A 6,008-nucleotide genomic window follows, 5' to 3' on the forward strand; every position below is an offset into this window, starting at 1 on the left:
TTGGGTAGGGGCCAGGAGGGTCAAAGAGCGCTGCTGCCCCCACCCTCGGAGAGGCCAGGAGGATGGGCCCAGGCCATAAGGGGGTGGGGACGAGGGTCAGATGTCTGGGAAGGGAAGAGGGAGCTGGGGGCTGAGCTCTGTTTGAGCAGAGCTGCCCTGAGGGGGTCCAAGGGGCCCACAGGATCCTCCCACCACAGAGGCTGACTTGTAAGGAGGGGAATCTGCCTGAGCCAGAAATAGGCGCCACTGGCCTACCGAGGAGATGGAGCTGCTGTCCTGGACCAGGGAGATGCGTGGGAGACACCCTGCAGGGCAGAAAGTCTGAGGCTACCCTGGGGCCATGGCTGGGGCGTTGGCTTGAGGCTTGAGAACCTGGCCGGCCTCCTGAACACTGCCCAGAGGCGGGGCTTGCACTGTCTGCTAGATTAAGAGACAGGGAAGCCATCAAAGGCAGTGGAGCTAGAGAAGTCAGGTTTGGGGGTCTCAGCTCAGCTCCCCCCCCCAGGCATTCTGATCACACTGACCCTTTGCCCACAACTCATCTGCAGCTCCCATGCGTGGTAGATCTGCACCAATGCTCAGCTGTTTTGCTGTCCTACAGCTTTGGCAGGTACAATAACACTTGTGGAAGTCAGTGCTTTTCATCAGCCTGTCTAGCAGACCAGCAACACCCTTGACCTATGCTCTTTAAGAACACACGGGCCTTTTGGGTCACCTTCTTCCCGTGTCTGCAGCTCCTGTTCTAGTCAGGAAGGGCTGTTTCCAGCTTAGCCAGCTGCAACACAAGGGGGACTCAGAGGACTCCAGCCCAGCCTCTCTCCACCTCTCTGGTGGTGATGATCCTAGTGTGTTTGCTGTGCTCCATGGCCCAGAAGATGGCCATTCTTGTCTTCAGACATAGTGGGAATGGATGCTTTACCTACTCCACAGCCTAGCTTCTCTGGGCCACTCTGAAAGAGGTGAGTGTTGAGCACCTGCTGCTTATAGGGCTGAAGGTCCAGAGGACAGGCCTGTGCAAAGGGGCATGGTGAATGGTGGCTCCCACACAGTTCCTGGAGGCTAGCAAGGGGCTCAGGACCAGTGTTCAGGCAGGGTGCTTCAGTGACCCCTCTGCACCACTGCTACCTCACCAGCCTTCAGTCCTGTCAAGGTGCACACTTTCCTTGTATCCCGTAGGACCTGCTGGCAGGAGCTCCAGGCTATTAGGGGGCCACATGTGTGATCCAGGCCAGCTACATGAGCTATAGGCCATGTACACTTGCCTCCTTGACACACCAACTCTCTCCTGTGGTTGGCTTCATGCATGCTGTCTTCCATGCTGTGCAGTCTTGAGTCTCAAAAGAGGCAGGAATCTCAAGGACCATCCTGCCTTCTTGCCCCAGACCCTGCAGTGAGCAGAGGTAGGAGAAGGCCTGAGGAGCCTGGGCATTTGAGAGAAATCTCATCAGATTGCTATTAGCAGGTGCTAGTGGCAGGTGCTCAGAACCCCTGCGGGATGGCATGTGAGGGAGCTCTGGGCCTCACCTCCTAGGGTAGGATATTCTTGTACCTGTTCTTGAGCTTGTTCTCTAACTGCTATGCCTCTTGAGGGGTACAGGAGCTGGCATTTCTTGGGGAACAGAACTTTGGCAGGGGCCCTGCCCCTCTCCAGAGCTCAATGCCCAGCTCTTTTCCCCTGACCCAGCCAAGAGGACAAGCCTGGGTGATGACCAGGGTATCCCTTAAACCCTGCTTGACCTCTCTGCTGGTGCCTGTGGCCAGGAGAACTCCAACATGCATTCTCAGTGCTGGAGGCTAACCCTCATGGCCATGAGGGACCAGCAGTAACAGCCCACAGCCCAGGGTGGCTGCCTTGCCCTCTTCCACTCAGGCTTCTGCTCTGAACCTAGTGCCCTCACCTCTGGCCACCCAGCTCCCCTCTTCCGGAGGGGCAGTGCAACATCCTCATGAGCTCCTATGGGGAGAAGCCACTTGGGGCCCAGGGCTCTTGTGGATGCACACCTGCTAAAGGGGACAGGGCTCCTACTCCTACACCCTGGGGCTCTTCTGAAGTGTTCCACAGGGTCTGGGAGGTGAACTACTCCCCACCTCCCACTTTGTATTTCCTGTCTGGCTGTGGGGTGGCAGTAGGGTCTGGCTTTGAAGCCTGCCCTTCCCAGAGCCACAGCCCACCCATGCACCTCTTGCATGGCAGCAGATCATGAAGTGCCTGTGCCTTGCTGGGCTCCTAGGTCAGCACTGGGAGAACAGAGCCTCGGGGCTGCTTGATCTCTCCATACCAGGGAAGCTGCCGAGTTGTCCTCAGCTTGCCTTCAAGACCTGACCTGGCACACAGAAAGTGGACAAAGATCCACAGGAAGCAGACACCTGACGGAACACACACAGACCTTAGCTCTTGGAGGCCACCCAAGCAACAGGCTCCTGGGGTGGGACAGGCACTTTATTTATGGCCACCAGGTGGCAGCATGATCCTCAGCAAGAAGGAGTAGGGCAGTCTCAGGCAGATACAGTTCCCTGCAGCAGGGAAACCAAAGATGAAGGAGCAAGTGGGGCAGAGGTGGAACCAGGGCAGGACCTGCCCTTTGAACTCTCAACCCTGCCACTGGGGCCTCAGGCTTGGAGGAAATAAGGCCAGTGTCAGGGAAGGGAGCTGCAGACATTCCTGAGCTAGGAAGTGTTGTCCCTAGGCTTTGCCCTGCAGATTCCACACTCATCCTCAGAGACAGACATGGATGCAGACACACAAACGTACATGCACACATATAGACAGACACATAAGCCTGCCCCAGGCTCCAATATGGGATCCCGGCAACCCAGAGAGGGTGCTGTAACTCTACCTGGCCTGCTGCAGCGGGTCTCAGAGCAGCCTGTGTGATGCTGCACTGTCCCTCAACACAGGCGGTGGTAGGAACTGGTGCCCTGGATCTCGTCGCACCTGGGAAGGCAGGGGTGCCAGCTGCCATTGGGGTTGCCAGGCTCCACGGTCTCTCTTCACATGGTACCCTCAGCTTCCAGAACAGTAAGGGTTTCTCCTGCACAGAGGTCTGGGGCCTGCCATTCAACTGCCAGCAAACTTAGGGACAAGATCAAGCCCTTCCCAGACCAGGACTGGCATTGGGACCGCAGGCCACCTCTCCCTTGATTCTGCCTCCCCTAGACCCCTGTCCAGGAACCCACTGCCCGGGTCAGGCCCTGCCACCCACAGGTGTGCCCTTAGACAGTGTGGCTGGGTAGTTCTGGGAAGGAACTTCGGCCTTCCCAGGATAAGGCCTGTCCATTCCATAAGCATCCTTAGCCCTGCTTGCCACCTTGGGCTTAGGAGATGACCAGGCAGATCTAGGCCCTGTTGGAGCCTCTTCCCAGCTGCCCTCATGCTCACAGAAGACTTTCCATGTCCAGGGGAGACCTGGGGTCACTGTCTATTGGTCTCCAATCCCTTTCTTGACACACAATCCCCTTCCAAGGGCTCCAGCCAGACCCCCAGTGGACAGCATCCCCAGGAGCTGAGGCGCACTGCCCCTCCCCCAGGTCCCTGAGGAAAGGTGGGCCCATGGCTGCCCTCATCCTGTTGAGCTCTCCCAAGGCCTCATGAGTGGCTCCCAGAGGCCACTATGCCCCCCACAGGACCAAGTCCTCTGGCACCTAGTCCTCCCCTGGGTCTTCCTACCCTGGATGCCACCCTGAAGGCCCCCAGACAAATGTTGGGGTGAGGTCATCAGGAAGGACAGCCTTGGCCCCACACCCACCCTGTCCCTGTTGTAGCAGCAATGACCACAGCTCTAAAGCTCCACGAGGCCGAGGCAGGGACTGTGGAGTCCTGAGGCAGGGGAGGGGGTGGCCCCTAGTACATCCACTGAAACCACCAAGTGTCCCCTGCAAGGTGTCTGCTTTTTGAAGCAGGCCTGGACACTGCCTGGTGCTGGCCCTGTGCAGCCCCCCAGCCTGACCTCAGCCTCAGCTTCCACCTCTGTGGGAATAAGAATTCTTCCAGTGGTCCTGGTAACTTGTTAGACTGGCCTGTTGACCAATGCAGGGCCCAGCTTGCCAGCACCTTTCCATGGTATTTATCAACTCACTGACATGTATTTCACTTATCAGTTTTCTGCCTCCCACCCCAGAATATAAGCTTCTTGACACCAGAGACTGTACCTGGGGAACAATAAATACATATATTTAATAGTGTATTTGAATTCACTGATTTGGTTTGAATTAGTGAATAACTAAAGTTGGGTTTGGTAGTACACACCTGTAATCCTAGCAAGATGATTACAAATTTGAGGCCAGCCCAGCCAACTTAGCAAGACCCTGTCTCAAAATAAAAAATCAAAATGGACACCCCATGGTAGAACCCTGCTGGTAGTATTAGATCACTCCTCAGTGGTACAGCAATCTCCAGTACTGTTTAAAAAGAAAAGTGAATGGTTCAGGAATGGATGTGGGTGACTGGTAGATGGGTGTAGGCAGGCAGGTCACTGCTTTGCTGACAGCTGGTGAGGAGGAGAGCTGCCCCCCACAGGCCTCGCCCAGCCTACCCTCCTGGGACAGACCTATCTGCACCTGCCCAGGACAAAGCCCAGGCTCCCAGGAGGGAGCAGGCTGCACAAAAGCCCACCCCTGAAATCCTACCTGCTCTTTAAGTGACTTTGTTTCAGCCTGTTTCCCTTTCAGGGTGGGGGTTTCTGGGCTCAAGAAGTAATTGCTGTCATGTGGTTGACCCAGAACCTCTGGGAATGTCAGCAAAAAGAGAACCACAAAGCCAAGTGTGGTGGCACATGCCTATAATTCAAGAAAGCTGAGGCAGGAGGCTCTCAAATTTGAGTCCAGTCTGGGCAATTTAGTAAGACCAAGGGCTGGGGATGTAGCATAATTCAAAGGCCCTGGGTCTGATCTCTAGTATTGGAGAGAGACAGAGACACAAGGGGAAGGAGAAAGGGCAGGGATGGGGGGAGGGAGGGAGAGGGAGGGGGAGAGGGAGGACAGGAGAGAGGGTGCGTGAACAAGAGGGCTGAAGAGTGGGTGCCCTCACCTTTCCTTCAGCAGTCACCTCCCTCCACAGCAACTCTGTCCCTGTGGGAGGCTCTGGGACACCTTGTCCTGAGTTGCCTCCCACAGACAGCATGGGCAGTTGTGCCCAGGGCCCCATAGAGGAATAAACAGGGTACCCATGCTGAGGCCCCCAATAGGGCTGCCTGCCATTCAGGTGGGCTCTGTGCCACCCCATGGGACCCCACAGTACTAGCTCCCAGCCCCTCCCCAGGGAAGCTACTGGTTTCTCTGGAAATGAAATCAGGTCATCCTGTTAAAGAGCTCATGGCATCTACAGCCAGACCCCCACCTGTAACTTTGCCAGGCTCTCTGCTCCCACTGAGCCGTACCCCTCAAAGGACTTGCATCCAGCACCTAGGCTGAGTTGTCTAAGTAATAAAAATGACACCTCAGGGTCCACTGAGCAGCCAGGTGAGGCAAAGATGACACAGGGTAGGTGGGGACACCCTGGCACAGCCCCCTGGCCATGCTGGTCACCCTTTCACTTGCCTCCCCCAGTTGTGCTGAACCTGCAGCCGCCCACCCTGCTCCCACAGCTGCGCTCCCCCCACCTGGCACCTCCTGTACTGGGCACTGGAACATGCGGCTCTTGGTGGAGGGTCCTTACATCCACTGCGTCCATCTCAAGGACTGACCATTTCCAGCCGGTGTGTTGTTTCCAACCTTTTCTGAAGCCAATGATACTCTGGCCTCTGCCTGACCTCCCAGTTCCTGCCATGAAGAATCAACTATGTGCACTCTTGTGGGCCCTCTCCACCCCATCCCTGCCTGAGCAGGTGCTCAGCACCCTGAAAGAGCAAGGAAATGAGGAAGGAATAATACAGCAAATGCCACAGAAGTACAGAGTCTCTGGGTCTGGGATTTCAGGGTTTTCTTTGCTTTCCTTTGGAGAGGATTCTTTCGTTAACATCAAGAAACACACACACACACACACACACACACACACACACACACACACACAC

The sequence above is a fragment of the Fukomys damarensis genome, unplaced genomic scaffold (genome assembly GCF_012274545.1).
Source record: "Fukomys damarensis isolate Sample0158 unplaced genomic scaffold, DMR_v1.0_HiC HiC_scaffold_23, whole genome shotgun sequence".
Taxonomy (NCBI): domain Eukaryota; kingdom Metazoa; phylum Chordata; class Mammalia; order Rodentia; family Bathyergidae; genus Fukomys; species Fukomys damarensis.